Source organism: Nipponia nippon, unplaced genomic scaffold (genome assembly GCF_047370975.1).
Source record: "Nipponia nippon isolate SJK-2023a ecotype South Korea unplaced genomic scaffold, ASM4737097v1 scaffold_13, whole genome shotgun sequence".
NCBI lineage: Eukaryota > Metazoa > Chordata > Aves > Pelecaniformes > Threskiornithidae > Nipponia > Nipponia nippon.
This window is the reverse complement of record NW_028262324.1, coordinates 6,556,216-6,576,232: the sequence shown is the minus strand read 5'-3', so window position 1 is coordinate 6,576,232 and position 20,017 is coordinate 6,556,216. Positions and strand designations below refer to the sequence as shown.

The window sequence follows — 20,017 nt, the reverse complement described above, 5'->3', positions numbered from 1 at the left end:
ATATTTAAACCATTTGCGGTTCTCCCGCTCCACACATTTTAACCACATGCACCTTTTCAAACACTGCTCAGAGACTGACGGGCATGCAAATCATTCCAGAAACTACAGAAAATGGGGGGGGGGGGGGGGGGGGGGGCGGGAATGCTGTACTGTTAAGGCTGAGAACAAGAAAATAACTTTTTGCGTGAGTCATTCAACAGCTCCTTTGTATGTAAATATATCCACAACCCATCAGCATCTATGGGGAGTACAATTTACATTTTGAATGATCAAAATGTTTAGTATTGGCAGAGAAAATGTTTTAAAAGAGAGAAGGCGGCGGTTTAAAATTTAGAAACTTAGTCAACCGTGCCAGATTATGATCTCAACTTCTCTCCCTCCAACAAATACTATGCTCCATAAAAACAAAATGAATTAGAACAAAACGCTTTTAAATTGAAATTTGGAAGTTCCCCTGATTTTCAAAAGAAAAAGGGGAAGGCAACAAATGCAATACATTTCAACAAATTAGTAGAGAAATATAAAACTTGGTCTATTAAATGTGGTTCAGAGAAGGAAAGCACAGGGAAGACTAACACATGAAGTGTACGGAGCCATAACATTTGCAACAGCTGTGTTATGAAATGCACTTGGTATTCTGGGAAGTGAGAAACAAAATACTTTGTTAAAACACTTGTGGATGTACCGGTGGCTGAAAAGAAGAGACAGAATCACAGTTTAACCATTAATGCTGTTGAGGATATGGTCTCTGGTACCTTGTTGATGCCATGATTCACTGAACAAGGCAACGCAGTGATGGATGCACCACATCCAGGGGTGCTCAACTCCCTTAAAGTTAGTGCAGTCCCTTTAAATGACCTTCATCTACTCGGGCAAAAAGTCTGGCTTCAGTGCCAAGTACTCCTATTAGCACAGGTAAATCCATAGAGCTCAGACCCAGACCTTGGTCCAATCTTTACACAGGTCGAGAAGTCTCCAAGCCTGATGCCATTCTTTGGACTCATTTCTAATGTTTCAAGGCCAAATTTTGACTGTGTTTTGTCTTGTTCCTTCAAATCCCTTTCTCAGATATCAGTCTCAGTAGTAATTAGCTTGAGTATGTAAGATATCCACACACCTGTATTCTGTCAACATGATGAAGGTTAAACCAAATAAATAAATAAAACTGAAAAGCAACATCCAGCTTGCTGCAGAACTCTTACTGGAAAAAAGTGAAACCCAACTTCAAGCATCTCACAATTCTGTGATGATAGGGCTATTTTCAGGGAAAGAAGTAAAATTCAGAGAAATGGCATTTGTGCTCTGGGAATTACTGTTTTCCAGAAACCTTGGCTACCATAGTAACATGATTTATTCCATACTTGCTGCAGTATAGTCAATTAGCTCCCTAACTGAAAGACGATTATTGTAACTAGAGATGTACCTGGCTAGAAGACTACTGAAATGCTCTTTATGAATGGCAAAGCAGAGCACTCTAAATTCCAAATTAGTAATCATTATTGTTGATCATGGAGGACATTTCTGGCAGTGGTTTCACCTCAGCAATACAAAGGGGCACATTTGTCAAATGAGTGCTGGCAAACCCCGGTCACCGAGATTCCAAAACATGTCCTGCCACATCTGTGAATCTGTATGCAAAACAGCTAGGTGGAAGAAAAAAAAAAAAAGAAAGAAAACCCCAAATTGCCATTGTATGCATTTACTGCATTCTGCAGCCATCACAGATATAACTTCTGGCTGCAAAACTTTAACAGAGAAGGAGTTTGTGAGCAAATTTCGGAAATCCACATATATTAATATGCAAAATTCTGGCGGTATCTGATCCTTGCAAACACAACATCGTTATGGTGCTTTTGTTGTAAGAGGCCGTGCAGAAGACCTCTGAGCTGTCCCTACCCAGCATGAAGGGCTTTAAGCTGCTTTCGTTACCATCAGTGACATTGGTCACCTCGGAATTCATTTTGCTCCTCCTTACATCGGTGCCATTGGACTTGCCGTGGCTTTTCTCCAGTGTAAGTGTGACCAGATGTAGGTTCTGAGATTATCTGACTTCAGCTTTCATTCAAGCCAATAAGCTGCTAGCAGAACTTTTTCTAACACACATCCCAGAAATGTTCTCTGTGTCTTCTTTGGAAATGTCAGATACTGCCCATTGGAAAAGAGAAAACATCTGTTTTAATCCTCCCAAAGGAACATATCAATGTTTTTGTGCTGGTTTTATGCAGCTTCAAGGCCTTTTATCCAGCTAAAAAAATAATTTTGTAAAACTGCTGCATTTTCTGTTGTTGTTGCTGTTCTTTTTTTAAACCAAGCTACTAGTTTTTGTTCTTTTTCTTGTAAAGCATCACAATGCCATTTCCCAGGTTGAGATGGCCAAGGAACGGTCCTTCCCAGAAATCTGCTCCTGACAAACAGCTGTTCTCCAGAACAAACTAAGCTCATCCTCCGTGGAAAATAGCTTCTAGGCTCACAGTTAGTAGATCTTACACCTGCTTTGTATAGTTTTGGGGGCTTTAAACTAAACTAATACTCTGAACTCTTCCCCCTCCTCATCTCATCAGTGAAATCCTAGGAAGGCCCTGTCACCATGGTGGAGGCTGGCACGGCAACAGCATGTGCGTACGAATGCCATCTCAGCTATGAATGTGAAGAGCACAACAAAACCTCATTTTACCCACCGGAAACCATCACTATATTTATCTGTGTCTTCCTGAACAGATGAGAAACTTCCCATGGTGTTCTGGAGCTCCAGATCCTGAGAGCAGCTATGAATAGCAGCTTTAAATTTAACCAAGGTTGGAAAGAGAGTGAAACCTAAATGCTATAAGATGACACCAGTTCAGCTGGCTCAGAAGGCAACAGAACCTTGCTTGCAAGTGCCATGGAGGTAAATTCCAGCCCACAGGGTGAACACTGTCGCCATCAGTATCCAGTAACACTGCAAAAGTGGTATGACTTTGCATGGCTTATGCACCGCTAAGCCTGGAGCAGTACAACTCTCCCAGGAGTTATTCCTGCTGGCAAAAGCCAGAAGGGTGGTGAAACCCATGTGAACCTTCTGGAGGTGACAGTGCATTGCACTGACTCTCATTGAGCAATGTGACTCCTGTGTTCCTTTTCCTATAGCTCGTCCAGTATGACCAGGCTAAAGTAAGTGTGCCTGAACTTTTGTTCCACCTCAGTTGCTGGGTTGCCTTAATGCTAAATAGCAAGTTCCTGAAGAGCCACATGGCAGCGACAGCGGAGCTGGACGGCAGAGCTCCCGCTGGCTTTGGCAGTGACAGGAAAAACCTGTGGGTTCTTTGCTGAGGTTTGTTTTTGTATATCTGGTCTGGTTTTGTCTTTCAGTTTGGGATACTACCAACAGTTACTTGAAGCTCCAGAGGTAGCCAGTAGAAAAAAAAAAGATGCTATAAATTTGACTAGGACAGCAGTTGGGAAAGGGAGGGGGAGGCTGTTTGAGAACTGTGGGTTGACTGGTGGTCTTAGAGTATAAAAACAATATCCTTCTGACACTAGTAAGTAGAAGCAGGCCTCGGGTTCCATGTTTTCTTGGTCTTTATTCTATAAAGACAGAAATCTGGCTCTATTTCATCATAGTTATCTACACTCAGGCACCCCTCCACCCTTGAAGGAGATTAGTAGTGATAATGCATCTGGTACCTGCCCCGGCAATAACAGATCTACGTGGAGAAGATTACAAGAAATTGTTTGGACTTCTGCCCAGTCCTAGAAGTCCCACCAACCATTTCCAAAAGTCCCATCAGTTTTTATGGCTTGTCTCTCAAGAAGGCTGCTGAAACCTCCATGAAGGAGAGACTTTAAAAAGATTTTTGCAGACATTTATTTCTGGCCAAATTATGATTGCTTGGAGGAAAAAGAAGCCACCATACAAATCTTGTTAGAGACTTCAGCAGGAACTCACAAACCCATGCAGAACAGAGATAAGCTAAAAAAAGCAATAGCATCCAGGAAGGAAAGACAGACCAGCCAGCCAAATGCAACTCTAATTCCAACCCGTGACAGACCCCTGGGGCAGCTCCAAAGCCACTTAGCACAAGTGTGGAGCTGGGCCAGGAGGAGACGCTGGCACCAGAAGAGCAGCTCTAGCCAGTCCAGACTGCAATTTGGTGATTTGCTGAGGGGGACAGACTCGGACAGGCTTGTTACCCCCAGTACCGTGAACACACAGCTCCCCACCTCCGAAACCCTCCAAGTCAGACAGCTCCAGGGACACTGTGATCCCTAAGCTCCCTGTACAGCAAAGCATGCGCCGTTTGCGTGCATAGGAAAACAGAGTAACAGCACATCTGTTCACGACACAAAAACACTCTGGCAATGCTCCGTGTGGCTTGGCAGGGGAACCTATATCAACTGTCTGCAGTCCAAGGTCTAAAGGGCAATCTGCCTTCAGAGACGCCTGCAACTTCAAGGAACTGTGTCCTGGAGTGAAATTGGTGCCTCTGCAGCCCGCAGCCTGCACCAAGCCCCCGACACGTGCCAAGCGAGCGCTGTACCCGCTTTGTGCCACACAGGAGGTGAATTTCCCAGGGGAGCTAGTGGAAAAAAAGCACACAGAGCATCTCGAGTGGCTAAAGGCTAATCCCTGTGCCTCTCAGACCGCTCCAACAGACCTCGCTGGAGGGACTGCTCTGCCAGCGCAGGCAGAGTACGTGGGACACCAGCACAGGATTACCAGGTGCTGGGAATACTTACTACAGCAGGGACTGGCAAATGCTTTTTTTTTGCAGGGATACAGTGCATGGAGCTGCCAGGAAGATGACTGTAGTGATTAGTCTTGTGCAGGACTGGGGGACTGCTGACAACTGGCTGGCCTGGGGGTCCCCAAGCAGCACTGTTCAGTGCTGTAAGAGGAAGGTAAAGGAGGGGGACCAGATACTTGGGGACTGGACGGTTTCTAGCGATGACAGCTGGAAAACTTGCCGCAGGCTGTGTCACACTGCTGTGGTATCTCCAAACAAGCAGCCCTCTCCCATATAGCTATACCCTTAGAAAGCAGAAGCTGGAAGCTTCTTCTGTTCCAGTTGCTGGAAAGCCGCTCCCAGCCTCCTGGTCCAGGTGAAGGTGTTTGCTGGATGCTGTCCCTGCTGCAGATGCAGCGGGAAGGCCAGGGAGGGCATCTGTTCCCAAGACATTTATGATGGTGCCGGTTTTTTTGAACCATGCATTGGAACAGCAATCATGTTGCACCTTAAATGTCACTGCTAGGCAGAAGGAAAGTCATGAATCTTTAGCAATCTTCCCAACATCATGATTTTCAAGCAGAAAATGAATATACATTGGAAGAAACACTACAGCTGTGACTGCCTCAGTGAAGCCATTAACAAATGCAGTGTAAAATGTCCAAGTACAGTCAGCCCTGTCTGCGGGCTGCTGGGTCTTTCTCCCATCCTTCTTCTCTCGCCGTCGCTCTGCTTATTGTTTGCTTCATTGTTAATCCCACCTAATTTAAAAAATAGGAAATTGATTTCTTATGTATCCATTACAAACCAAATCATTTCTTTATTACAGCAAGTATCATATTTCATAAGCAAGTCATGGAAAATTAAAACCATGCCTGTTGCTTTGATGAAATAATGGAGAGAAACGCTGGAGGGGAAGGCACAGACAGCTGGGGGCTGTCATGCAACCAGTGGTGCAAGTTAACTCTTTGCAGGCACCCAAGGCTCCCGCAGCTGCCAGTTTTCCTCCCCCAAACTTCTGGTTACAGTGCTAAGTACTCAAAAGCATCTAAGAGAGGGAATGCAACCCCTCTGAACAAAGTAGGTCAATGAATTTGGTGGCTGGAGATTATGTTGTTAGCAAGTTTGCAGCCTGCCTGTGTGCAGAACTGGATACCTCTCAATATTAGCATTACCGAAATTAGGTGCCTGACAGTTGCTGTTGTACAGTGTACACAACACAGGAACCCACAATACCAGCCACACGTTAGCCCAGAAGTCCTTGTAGCATAAATATTTCCAGGCCTTGGGCATATTAGGCCATCGTGCTTTGCTACCAGGCAGGGAGATTTAAACTGAAGGGGAACCACATTTGTCTGGATATTCAGTGTACATCGCACACGGGTTATGTCAGTACAGCAGGCACCCCAGCCAGATCAACAACTAGTTAGCAGTGTACTGTGACTCGGGGCAAATTATAAATTAAAACAAAATCCATTGTGTGCATTACCGAGGATTTATGGACTGCTCTGTGAACCTCCCTGTGGAGCAGACAGGACATGGGTCCTCTGAAAAGTAATCCAGATAAGTACTACAGCTCGAAGGACATTGCAACATCCAACCCAAAGTTAAACAACTACTTCATTAACATGCTGATCTCTAGGAATTACAGCCAAACAAAACCTGTTCAATTTCCCTATAAGAAGCAAAAAGATCAGTGAATTATCACTGTGCAGAATATTTTTTATAAGGTATTATCTATAGATGTATCCATATAACAATACCATGTCTGAGAACAAAGAATAAGCAAAGCTACCCCAACAGACCACAAGCAGACCGACTCCATGAGAGTGAAGGGCAGCAGAAAAGATCGTTTCAGAGCAGTAATTCATCTCTAGTCTGTTCATCTCTCTGAGCACACCCTTTCGAGCAAGAAACTCTTTGTCTTCGCTTCTTTGGGATAAGGGTCTCCCATTTTTTTAAAAAGAGCCCATGTTACAGTATCTTGGAAATCTGTGTCACTCAAAGTCTGCCATGGCTCAGGGACTTGCTGTTCTTCTTTCTGGAAGTTAGGGCCAGAGAGATTATCATACTGAAGTAATTCTTACACCAGCTAAGAGGACTGCAAACACAGCCACCTTACCTAATCCTTCCCCTGCTCTGGGAGGAGGCCAGCCAGCAAGCAGCAGGCATTTGCCAGTTCGCTGCAAAGAGCTTCCTAACAAGCGAGCCAAAGAAAGTCCTCTTAAAACTCTTTATGGTCCTTTTGCGCTGATGATTCTCAGAATTGGAAAACAAGTTTTGTAACGCAGTGGGAGCAAAGGAAATGGGCTCCTTTCAGGAACATCCTGCGTGTCTCTCCTGCCCCTGCCTGCAAAGGGCTTCTCTAAAGCTGTGTCGCTGGGAAATACCATGCTCCTTTCTGCTAGTTTCTCTATTGGCTGCTACTATGCTGAACCAACTTATTTATGCAATAAAGATCCCAAGAAACAGTCTGTGTAAACTGCTACAAGTTACCACCAAGCAGCTCCAAGATCAGCTAAAATGGCCAAAGGTCTCTCAGCCTCTAAAGTTCTCCTACATAAGAGGCATTTCAATTCCCCGTTACAGGAGATGCTTTACGCTGCTTTCTGGTCTGCCATGTTGCTCCCTCATCTGACTTTGCCAGAAGCTCGGTCCGTTGTAGTTTCTATTAGCATTTTAATGATTATCAAATATATTATAGAATTATTTTCAAGAAGTTTCTTCGGAAAATATCCTCCAGGAGTCCTAACACGTATTTGTTCTGGTGGTACATTTGATAAGACAGTCACCAAAAAATTTCAGAAATACAGAAACATTCATTTGCACTTGCACAACAGAGCCAACTCACCACGCTAATATTTTAATGGAACCACTGGATGTTTTCATTAGCTGCCTTTGCCACTATGACAGCAACAATAACTCCCAGACAGAAGTCGAGACAAGACAGAGTAATTAGGTCAAACCTTCGGGATAGATCTGTCATCACAGAACATAAATGTAAGTTACTCGCCCACTGCCCAGCTCTGAGCTGTGCTATTGCACTGGCTTGGCTAAGCAGGATAAAGAAGTGGAAGAAATGAGGGTCATTCTGCCTTTTGCTGTTCTTCACAATTACCCTGTGTTTAATTGATCTTGATTAATTATTTAAGGTAAATAGAGCTTTCCTGATCTAATGGCAACATGTAAACTGATTAACTTTACAAAGCCAGCAAAATGATCTGCACAGTGATATCAGCTCTGGTACTGTATTATTTAGGCCAAGTTATCCTGTGTCGCTGCTGCCAAACACCGGACAGCGATGGTGAAGGTGTGATGCGGGTCCCCTCAGGGTGAGGGTTAGACTCACCTGGTCCCTTAGCACCTGTGGGAAGGGAGGAGGAGGAGGAGGAGAAACTGTCCTGTGCTATGGTAGCTTGTGGTGCCTCCTGGGGCTGCGTCCATGTGCGTTTGGGGAAGGAAGGAAAAGGAGAAGGCAACCACCTGCAGGGTGGAATGAGGGCTGGGAGCACGTGGGGAGCTTGGGGGAGAAAGCAGAGCAGCGATGAGGAATGAGGAGCCTTCGAAAGCAGGTTTGAGCAGCCCAGAGGGACCGGCCTGCAGTTTGGCTAGTGGAGCCAAACACTGCTGCTAGCATGGCCCAACCCCAAGAAGCAAATGCAAACTGGCCCTTTGTCCAGCTCTGTTTTGGCAGTCCTGTCACGGCCCCCCATCTGTAACATTGCCAGGGGTTACAGGGCAAAAAAGTTTATTTTGTGCAGATAATGGCTATCTTTGCTAGAAATCAAAACCTAGATAAAAGCTTTCCAAGTGATTTTGCCTAGATTCAGGTCTGAGCTTTGCTTATCAGCCCGGCTAGGGCACTGCTGCTCCCATTGCAACGTGGTAAAATTGGTTCCTAGAGTAACTTATGCACATCGGAAGAAAGTGATTTGTTTAGACATCTACAGTATTCCCCATCTCTTCTGGCCAGTCACTAAGGCAGGTACACAGATAAATGAGAAGAAACCACTCATCACTGCTCTGGCTTCAGGGGAGAAGCAGATAAGGCTGATAAGGCAGTAAGTGAAATTCTCCTCCAGGCTCCCATGGAAATACGGACTTGGGCAAAGGCTGCTCAGCTACAGCAGAAATACTGCTGTCCTTTGAAATAACAGCACCCCCAAGCACAAATAGGACAATGACCTCCCATCTCCATCAAAAGCTCCTTGTCCAGAGAACTTATGGTCAAAACAGGCGAGACAGAGCAGCTGGGAGGAAAAAGAGGCACCCAGAGTCCTCCTTGGAGGCACAGAGACAGGTGGGAACCCAGCGGGAGGTGGATCTTTAGACACAAGCCACGACCACCACCCCTGGGGAAGCAGGCTCCCCCCAGGCTGGTGCTGTGTAAGGGTGAGGATGCTGTTAGCTTACAAAATACAGAGGTGAGAGAGATGTGAGCACCAGAAGCCAGCTCACAGGCCAGCACCACCAGCGAGGTCCCCAGCACCACAAGCTGGAAGGAGACAACACCCCATCAAAACTGTCCCATGCTGCTGCCACCAGCCAGGAGGAAAAGTGCAGAAGACAGGAGCATCACCAACCCACAGGGTGGACTAATGCCCATCAGCTGTGCTCAGAAACCCAAAATCCTTCAGTCAGTGAGAACTTTCTTAATGACCTAGCTGTGCCACCAGAGGCTTTGAAACCATCGCCCTCCTTTTTAAATAGAGATTCATAAGGTCTCATGAGCCATATTACAAAAAAATGATAGAGGCTTTCTGCCAAATTGCTGAGACTTCAGGGTGTTTTCTCCCACTTTCTTTTACATCCCAACAATTCCTTCCCTGTATTTATTTCTACTCGGTTTTCTACCTCTGGGACCAGAGCAAGCCATCGAACCTTGATTAAACATGCCACAAAAGAATTCAAGCCTTGACATGGCCAAAATATTGGTTTCCAATGAAACAAAACAAAAGGCTAGGATGAAGTAACTATTTCAGCAGCTTGTGCAGCCATGTAAATAGATGTTGCCAAGGGAGACTGAAGAGAGATAAGACTCCACCACCCCTCCGGAGCTCACAGAGGAAGCGTTCAGATCCAAACCCCATTTCCCAGCAGTGTTCACCACTCCGGCTTCAGCTGAAATGGTGCATAAGTCGCATTTAAAAGATCAATGTTTTAAAAAGGGACAGAAAAATTCAGGCTTCCCAGCTGGACACCAGGAAGGCATTTCCTCTCAGGGCGGGTTTCATTTCCGAGCTGTAGGAGATCTGCAGTCTCCTGCCCATGAGGAAGGGACTGAACAGACCTCAGGACTGACCCAGGCCAGCAGCAAGAACAAGAGCACACGGTGTTTGTTTTTATTGAAAGATATGTATTTCTTTGGATGATAATCCTCAATGGCAACCCTCAGACCTACCAGGCTGCCTTGCTCGAACTGCTCCAAAGGTGGAAACCAGGCAGAAGGGGCTGGCAAGGCTGGAAGAGCTGAGCCTCAGGTCCTGCAATGCTGAGAATGTGCTGAGGGGCCATGGGCTGCCCCTGGGGAGGTTCAGGTTGAACATCAGGGAAGTTTCTCCTGGAGGGTTCGTGCAATGCAGTCAGGCTGCCCGAGAAGCCAAGGAGTCTCTGTCCTTGGAGGTTTCCAAGCCAAGACACAGCTGACCCAAACCAGCCCTGGCAACATCTCAGGGACCAAACTCAAGCCCTCCCAAGGTCCCCTTCACCCAACACTTCCATGAACACAAACGGAATCAGTGCAAAAGGAGAGGAATACAAGATTGACCATAAAAATATGTCCAGCAGGTACAAGAAAGAGACAGCTCTAAAATAAGTGGATTTATCCCTGTGTCTTAATTAACAGTGAAGCTGATAAAGCCTAACTACACGTTTGTTTTAATTAAGAGAAGGGGCCACTTGGCAGCTCCCCCATCGGCTCCTCTGTCACAGGGACACCCACGCTGGGCAAAAACACTCAGGAATGCAGCTCCAGCTCACCCGCTGGCGTAACGTGTTTGTTCTCCAATGTGTTGGATTCCTGTTTGCAGCCGGCTGTATTGGCTGTACTTTGGTCCAGGAACATTTCACCTGAATGTATGAACCCAATGCTACAGCCACCAGGGTAAACATTGTATTTTCAGAGGGCAACCCACACGCCACTTTGTTAAGTAAACCAATGGACATATCAACTTTATTTACATTCAGCCTTTTTGGCAAATTACAAGGGCAGACTCTGCCAGTTTTGCAGAAATCGCAGGGATCGTGCTGGCCCAGGGGGGCTTTGCTTTCCAAGGAGGGGACTGGTAGAGCAGCTACAGGAAAGCTGGAGCCCCAAAGCATTGCAGCAGCCCAGGCCACCAGGCTCCTGGGCTCCCACTCCCACAGAAGCAAAACCAGTTGATTTTTGTGGTGGTCTGGGTTTGAAGGTGGCAGGAGCAAAGGGAAGGGGCAGGGCTGCCGGGTGGCTCAGGCTGTGGTTAGCAGGGGCAGGCAGCCCAGGCCGTAAGCACAGTTTGGTTCTTGGGAAGAAGGAAACCTAACCAGAGCCTGCAAGTGTGTATTAGTCTATACACTTAAGACACATCGGGGAATAATTCCTACCCCGCTGCAGCCCTCCCCAGGGTTGTTGCCTATGGGCAGAGGGGTAGCACAGTCCTTGGGGAGGACAGCCCCAAAGAATACCTGACCCAAATACCTGCACACGGCTGCCATGGGTGTGTTTGGTGGTGCAGAAGAGCATGCAGGATTTCAGGAAGGGTGCAAGGAGACATGTGTCTCCAGCAGAGACCAGAAGCACCCCATGCTTCAGGCCAGCAGTTCAGGGCTGGGATCAGGCCAGTGAGGTTAATGCATCGGCTGCCTCGCTGGCAGGTTCACATCTCCCAGTTACCCCGCACTGCATTGCCCATATAATGCCTCCTTCTCTGCCCAAACCAGTTCCCTTGTCCTAAGGAAATCAGCCCTTGAGAGCCAGGCTGCTCCCTCCTACACAGGACCCCCACTAACACCAGCCATGGGGTGGGTGTGACACAGACTCCATCCTGCACAAAGCAGCACAAAGTCCCTTCCCACAAGGCTGGGTGCCCACCCAGCCAGGACAGGCTGTTGCACGACCAGAGGGCAGGCAGTCTTGGGTCACTTAATCTCAGCACTGCATGAAAGAAAGCAGGATTTGGGGGTTCTGTAACTGGATGTTTTATTTGTTTGAAAAGTACATCTTGTTTCAGAGAGTGTTTCAGGTAACCACTGAAGGGAAGGTCAACATTAATGGTGCAAAAAGTCCCCCAATGAATACGCAAGCATGCACTGCTTTAGGAGGGAGCATGCTGCCAGGACTTAGGTTGCCCCCTCTCAGCTGAACTGCAGTCCCGGGCCACAGACACGCTCTTTGCACAGACTGCATTGGCCTAAACCTCTTTCACAGGAGGCTAAGCTACCCCAGCACACATGCTGAGGACCCACGGACCAGTTTCTGTGGCTCAGCTAACATTACCACTAAGCTACAGTGCCTTGCCCATGCATTGGAGCCCTTCACTACAATCAATGTTTAACCCCAGTAACCTAAAATGACCCAGCAGAGAGGTGCCTCACGTCTGGATACCTGCCAAAGAGTTTAGAGCAAGCCTGAACAAACTTTGCCTCGGATGGCAAGGTGAAGCTGGCAGCATCTGTGCTCATTCCAGCCAGGGATCTCCCCCCACCCAGGCACCCTCCCAAGATAAAGCTTCTGTCCCAGCTAGGGCCAATAGCTCCAGTTTATCACATATGGTCTGATTGTTAATGTAATATGGTGCTTATCTCTTAATACACAAACAGAGAGAGCAGGGCAAAATAACCCGTCTCCCTACTCGCCTCCTATCTTAAAAGGACAAAGTAGCCAGAAGTTTCTGTGTGCTAAAAATAAAAAAAAAATAAAAATCAGGATACTCTGAACTGCCACTCAAACAGGTCTGCAGGTCAAAGCACTACTGGAGGAGTGCTAGCTGTGTGTCTATTAGATTACTAATTCCCATTACAAAACAGCTGTCATAACCACCCCTATTTGTCTCAGTAGGGCAGTAAAGTAATTGCTGTGATATTGAAAGCTAAGGGGACTCCAGTGCCCATTCAGCGCTGCACCGCCAGGATTCAGTTCTGGAGGTTACGGTGCTGAAGGTGCTCCTGGTCCTTACACAGCAGCCAGCCAAAGTCTCACTTCTAAATGGCAGTCGTGCAAATGGCCACTCCGATCAGCAGCGCTGGGGAGTGTTTCGACAGCTCACATACAAAAAAAAAGGGCTGCCCCTTTCGCAAACCACTGCCACCCTCCATCACGGGGAACAGGCTGGCTTGGGGATGGCCCAAACCCTCCTGTTGGGTCAGAGCCCCCAGCAAGCACCAGGAGAGGATGCACAGGCTAGCAAAGGACGGGACTCCTGTGCATGCACTGGAGCAGAGCACCCAGAGGGCAGGGCAGGAAGCAGCCGCAGAGATCTGGCAACATCAGAGGAAAGCATCAGCTGAGCAAGACTTCAGCCCTACAGCTCACCATCACCCCACTGCAGGGCTCGCCCAGAGCCTCCCCACCCCCCACCCCTTACCTTCATACAGCCACACATTCCCCTCTGCCATTGCACCCAGGAAAGGGCCTTTCTGCTGTTCCCCAGGCAGCACCTCCAAGCAGAGCTCCTGCTCCTCCACTCCTTCTTGTAGGGCCTCCCCACCCTCCAGGTGCCCCCATCAGCGCTAACGAGACTGCCGTTAACCCCCTCCTGCCCTGGCTCTGCTCCCGCTCAGCCCGGCTGCTGGGGAGGTGGAGAAGCAGGGGGTCATCCTGGCAGGAACGGGGATGGAGAGGGGAAGCAGGGAGGCAGCCCTTCCCTCGGAGATCCAGCGTGTCAGAAAAGGGGGGTAGTCGGGGGTACCAACAGCCATGGGCGACACCGTCATGTACCCCTAAATTCTGCCCAGATAATTTCAAACATCCTTATTCTTACCTAGCCTGGCCATGGGTGTCCCTATACTTGTTCCCCACCCTCCTCTCATCCCTTGCTGCGGAAAATCACGCTGAGCTGTCCCATGCAGCCGAGAGCCGAGCACCTTTCCCTGGGACAGCCCGCAAAGAGGCTCCTGCGCTCGCCATCTCGTGGTGGCAGCAGGGAGCCTGCCACAGCCCACGGCCCACGGCCCACGGCCCCTGGCCAGGGGCCCAGAGCACGCTGGGACCGCGGCAGGGCCTGGGGCACCGCTGCGCCGTGGGGTGCTGGGGACCCGCAGCACCCATCCGCACCGGACGCCAGTCAGGTCCCCCTTGCTCATCCCGGAGCAAGCGTGACCCAGCCCCAGCGGTGTCGGTGGGCTTACGCCTGTGTAACCGGGGCACAGATTTGGCCCTGCGCCTGCAGGTCCTCTCTGCAGAGTCACTTGTGCCCAGGGCTCAGAAATTTCCCCCAATTTTGACAGGAGATGCACCAGGAGATTAAGACGATGGGGGTGATGATGTGTCGGCCATGCAGAGATTTCATGCTCCCAGACTTGTAACACATTTTGTAAGTTTGGCTCTCCACACCCCCAGCACACCAGGTTTGGGGTGCCCGCCCTCAGGGAGCCCAAAACTGCTGTAGGTGTCACAGGTCGGGCACCCTCACAAGTGCCCACAACGGGAAGGGGCATGCCACGAAAGCCCCTCCGTGACGGAGGGACCGCCAGGGCAGCGGGCGGGCAGCTTTGCACTGGCACAGCTTTGCAACCACCCGGCAGTGTGGTTACAAAGCTCCAAAGGCAAAGCTCCTGCCTCAAACCCTTTTAGCATTTTTTTTCTGGGCTGCCAATGCAGGCCCCAGTATCGTCCCTTCAGCCTGCACAGCCCCGGGGCTGGCGGCTGAGCCCCAGCCAGCTCTGCCATGGTGCCACCCCGCGCCGGGCTGCGGGGCCGGGCCCTGCACCGCTGCTGTACACACACTCAAATTGCAGGCTTGGCCAAATGGTTTTCATTAAACCTACAAAGGGAAATCCGCCCCAGAAAGAGCCGATGCGTGGAAGCTCTTCCAAGCCTGGATACCAAAGCCACGACTTCTGCAATGTGCCCCCTCGGGCAGGGTCCCCCAGGACCTGCTGTGCAGCCCCAGCCCCTCCTCCAGCATCCCTCACCCCTCCCGCCCCTGCAGCACTCCCAGTCCCCACCAGACTTACCCTTTTTCTGGTTTTCCCCTCTAATTTGGGATGAACAGCACAAAAGGATCAATTTTGCTCCCCACCCCCTTCCCATCCTCCCTCCTCCCCTGTCTGGCAGGTCTGTGTTATTATTAAGACACTTGAGATTATGGTTGTCTGAAAGTCAAAGAATGACAGCAAAGAACCAGATGCTGTACACTGATAAATTACAAGGGCATTATGCAGAGGCAGCTGTACCATATAAAAGCCTAGTTTTTATACCACGCCATGGTTTTCCATGTGGCATCATATGGTTCCAGCATCTGGGCGTCACCGTCAACGTCTCCCGTATATTTTGCTGAGCACTGTCATTATGATAATGAAGAAATTGCAGCAGACGTTAATTGCAGTTCCCGCTGGCTATTGCAAGAGCTCGAAGGCATCGGGGTGGGCTGGCAGGGCCTCTCATCTCACGGGGGGTTTCTTCACTGTGTTGGCAGCGGACGAGAGGGGTCTGGACGGCTCCGGGTGCTGTGAGCAGTATCCCAGCCCTGCTCTCCCAGCAGCCAGCCCCAGTCAGGACTGGCTGGCACTGGTCAGCATGCAGAGATGAAGTCGGCAGGTCTCTGTTCAGTTCCCACTGCAGAGATTTGTAAATTCACTTCCCCTGCTTGGTTTTCTTATTAGTCTTAGCAGAGAGCAGCCGCGGCCTGCATGCGGGAAGGAGGTCCCCATGTCCTCTCCTCGGTCCCCCTTCCCATCCTGGCCGGGCAGTGCACAGCGGGGACGCACCGTGGAGGAGCTGGGCTGAGGCTCACGGCCCTTGGTGGATGTCTAGATACAGCCCCGCAACAGCTAGTCAGCTCAGAGCCTGGAGGGAAGGCAGAAATGACCTTTAAAAGTTTATTCTCCATCTCTCTGTTGTGCATTTAGGGATGTTAAGGCCCTGGGCTAGAGCTGCTGCAGCATGAGCTGCCCCAGGGCTGGCAGCACTGCAGGAAGGGATTCCCCGGTGGTGCAGACCTCCCGCTCCCTCTGCAGCAGCAGGCTTGTGGTGGCAGCAGCTTGATTGCTCATGGTGGGGAGGTGGGTCCCTTGCTCGGAAAATGCAGCTGTAAGGTACACATGTATCTGGGGATCTACTGGCAGGACAAAACATCTGCATTTTGCTAATTAGGTCTGAATTTGGTAACATTCAAATTAGGTTCCTCTTTGGACATAAATATCAAGGGTCACCCCTGTGTTTTTCTTTTCTAACCCCTCTGCAGTCCAGGAAAATCCGGCTGCATGCAAAGCTACTCATTTCCAAACGTTGCTATAGGACAATATGCCCAGAAATGCTCATGACTTAACAGGGGCTTCAACAGGGACCAGGAACATTTGCTGCTTCGATGAGCAAATGCCTTTGTACCTGCGTAAATCCCTTTGCAGGAGTGGCCTCGCCTGCCGTTGCTTGCCAAGGGCCAGGAGACCTGCCTTGCCTTGGGCTGTGGTCTTCGGGCACCGCCGTGATTGCTCAAACTGTGAAGGATCTTAGTGCTGCAACCACACCGCAGGTGACACCGGTGGCACATTGGAGGGCAGCTACTGGGAGGCCCAGGGAACAGAGGGGCAGGAAGATCTGAGCCTCTGGTTTGTCACCCTTCCCTCGGCACTCTGCATGCAGTGGCTGGCAGAGCTATTTTACAGGTGGTCCAGCCCTGGGTGTGGGGACACAAGACACGGTAACAACCCTTCACGCCCCGGGCTGATTCACAGCGATATCTGACAACCGTCTCTGGGTGATGGTTTCGGTGTCATGCTGGGGGGGTCACGGGGAGGGTGGCATGCAAAGCCTCAGGAATCCACCGCAGGAATGTCCTTGCTTGGCGGCAGCCAGGTGAGGATGGGTAGAATTGCTGCCCTGTGAGTCACTGCAATAACCACTGCCAGACACGAAACCTTCCTGCTTTCCCTTGCTCCACCACCCAGCGGAACAGGGGCTTGTGTCGGCAGCGTGACTCACGGCGGGGAGCGGGCGCTCAGAGTTTATTGCACCGGTGTTGCAGGCTCCGGTAGCTGCCTCCTGTTTGCTCTGGTGGGCACCAAGGGCAAGTAAAGCATCGCGCCCACCAAAAAGAGCTGCAGCAAGGCAGGAGGAGGAGGCAGCCCCTGCACCCCGGAGCTAGTGGGTTGGACCAGGATGGCCTCAAAGCCTTCCCCCAGAACTCCACCAAAGCTTTTACGAGTTTCCAAAGCCCATAAAAGCAGGTACCTCCACTTTCCCCTTTTTGACCCCTGCCAGACACACACGTTTCTTTCCAAACAGCTCTGTAAAGTCGCAGGTGGGATTGATGCTCTGCCAGGGCATTGCTGGTCTGACCACCAGCAGCAAAACCTGAGAAATCCTCAGGTGTTTCCCTTCCAGCTCTCGGCTGAGAAGCAGGAGCTGTGGTAGTGGTGTGCACCTGGTGCTGTGCCTCCTGCCAGGGCCCCAGGGTGGCCCAGGGCTCCTTTGGCACCCCCAGGGATGTCACCATCAACTGGGAGAGCTGGCCTCTCTTCTTATGCAGCTGAAGAGCTGACTTGAGAAATGAGCTCATTCCCTTCCTCATCACTCACCGTGGCCCATGGCTTCATAAACCAACCCTTGGGGCAGCCCTGGGGCAGGAGGGTCTTCATGCAGCACCCTCCACCTCGCCTGCACCCAGGAAGACCTTTGCTTGAAGGCAACGGCTGGACGCACCGATGCAGCATTAAACCTCTCCCTCTCTGAGGGCAGCGCTGGCAGTCGTAACACTAACCTCTTTTTTTCTGATGGGCAGCGGAAAATATGATGAGCAAATGTATATGGCTGCAGCTTCAATGGAAAACTACTTTGGGTGCCTGTGCCTGGTCGGCGAGCTGTCCCATGAGATGCAGCGTGCCAGACTTTAATATAAACAAGGATGTGGACTGACTCCGGCAGGTTGTAAAAAGGGGTGATTTTTCCCCTGGAAGGGGATGTTTTAGCTGCCTGCCAGCCAGAGCACATGGCTGCGGGTGCGTGGGCAGATGGGGGTGGCAGGGAGAAGAGTCGGGGGGCCAGTGTCAGCACCTGCACGGCACAGCCGCTGGCTGCGGCACGAGGATCACCACCTCTGCCGAGGGCGGGATGCCAGGCTCCTGATGGAGACAGTCCTGGGGTGCAGTTTTCAGCAGGAAGGGGTTCCAGTCAGGGGTAGCCTGGAGAGCTGATTCAGGGAGCACGAAATGAAAAGGGATCCAAGCGGTGCAGTGAGATTGTCAGGAAAAGGACACAGGACTGTCATGTGCTAATGCTGCTGACACTGCCATAAAATGAGAGGAGGGAAGTGTCACGGAGCTCAAGTGAGCAGGGCACTTTGTTCACTAGACTCAAAATCATTTAATATTACACTGAAACAAAAAGCAAAAGCATTTGTGAAGATCAAACAGCATTCATGCCAGCTATTGTCAAACCTCCAGCTACCACGAAAGAAGAAAAGAAATGAGACGACCACCAGGCACTAAACCCACGGAGAGCCGGAGCAGGACAGGCGGGGACCCGCCCGCGGGGGAATGACGCTGACCCAGCGCTGCTGGGGAATTAGCTCACTGCTCAGGTATGGCCCAGCCACAAACCTTCCCCCGGCTGCTGCGGGCCGGGAGCCACAATTAGCAGCGATGCTCCAGCAGCTGCGTTGGGCGCGTCTCCTCGGGGTGGGACTCGGTAACGTGGGCTCTGACCGCCTGGCCCTGCCTCTGCCCCAGCACGCGGGGCCTGTGGAGGTGCCACGGGGTGCTCTTCAGTGACTGAGCACAGCTACTGCCTCTGGGCTGGATACAGCCCTGTCCCAGGGAGAGTCCCCACGGAACTGTCTCTGAAATTTGCTTTTTTCCTCTTTGCCTTAGGTCACAACAGGCTCTCACCAGAAACCCACCATGCAGCGGCACTGGCAGTGTTAGAAATGGGCAATGCAATAGATGTTCATCTTTAAAACCTCCCCCACCCACGTTAAAGTAAATAAGGCAGCTCCTCACTTAGGTTTCCCTTTCCCCAGAGAGGAACCCGCACCAGGAGAGGGGCAGCATCCCGCCCTTGGAGCACCCAGAGCAGCGGCTGTAGGGGCCACCCACGGTCCCAGCACTACCTGCATGCCTCTGCGTGGTTGGGGAGTGCATAGCAGCCCCATGGCACAGCCTCCCACGTTAGCCACGGGCACACAGAAAGGTGCTGTGGGCAGCCCCGCATGGGCTGGCACTGCTGGGTGTGGGGAGCTTGAGCCGTGCCAGACCGGTGCCCAGCAGTGCCGGGAGCCAGCCCCATTGCCCATCGCGTGGGGCAGGCGCTTCCTGCAGCCCCCGATGGAGACCCCGCCGCGGAAGCATTGGCATGGGCCCCTTCTCCTTCCTGGCAGATGTCTTCAGCGGAAAGAAGAGGCCTGGGAGACACAGGGGAGATTTTCCTGCAAGGGGAGGAGAAAAAAAAAAAAAAAAAAGGAGAAAGAAGAAAGAGGGAGGCTGCCCATCTCAGCTCATTGCTGCCTGGCACCTGTGTCCCAGGGCAGGCGTCCAAGCGCGCCGAGAGCAGGCGCGGTGCCATCGCAGCAGATGGGCACGAAGGCAGGCAGCCCCGAGCCTGCAATCCTGCCGCAGCTCAGGGAGGGGGGGCAGCTGTTTAGGGCAAATTTCCCAGCTGAGAATGTCAAAACAGCTGCCAGTCTGGAGTTTATACACCTATAATTAAGGGGGTATGTGATTTCTAATCCAGCTCAAACGGAGCTGGATTAATTGGCAAACCTAAAAATAGCATCTGTGACCATGTAAGGCAAGCTTTTGTGTGCGGTATAAATTAGGAAAGTGGGCTCTGGCTGTTTGGAGTGAGCTGGGAGAGACAGAGGCACCCTTCTGCCTCTAGACAGCCTGCAAGGGCCCGATGCTGCTGAGGGACAGGAGGAGCCCACAGCACACCATGCTAGACAAAAGTAACAGCATGGAGCCAGCAGAAGGAGCCAGGGCAGGAAGGCAGCACCCTCACCCCCGGGGAGACGGGTCCCAGGGGAGGGGGAGGCCGCTCCCCTTGGAGGTGACCCCTTGGCAGCCTCAGCTGGAGCTGCTCTGCTTCCCCTCCCCGCGTGCCAGACCCAACTGCTCACTGTTTCACCCTACCATGTCATTTATAAGAGTCCACAGCAAGTCTGCCTGCTCTGTCTGCAATGCCG

General features: G+C 50.8%; 1 long non-coding RNA gene across 1 annotated transcript; it reads right to left on the bottom strand.

Moving 5' to 3' along the window:
- Window positions 1-3,704: 3,704 nt before the first annotated feature.
- Window positions 3,705-13,327, bottom strand: LOC148056517 (uncharacterized). The gene is made up of 2 exons (XR_015703057.1): window positions 13,265-13,327; window positions 3,705-5,464 (listed from the first exon to the last, which is right to left on the bottom strand). It is a non-coding gene; the product is annotated as an uncharacterized LOC148056517 (long non-coding RNA).
- Between the last annotated feature and the right edge of the window lie 6,690 nt (window positions 13,328-20,017).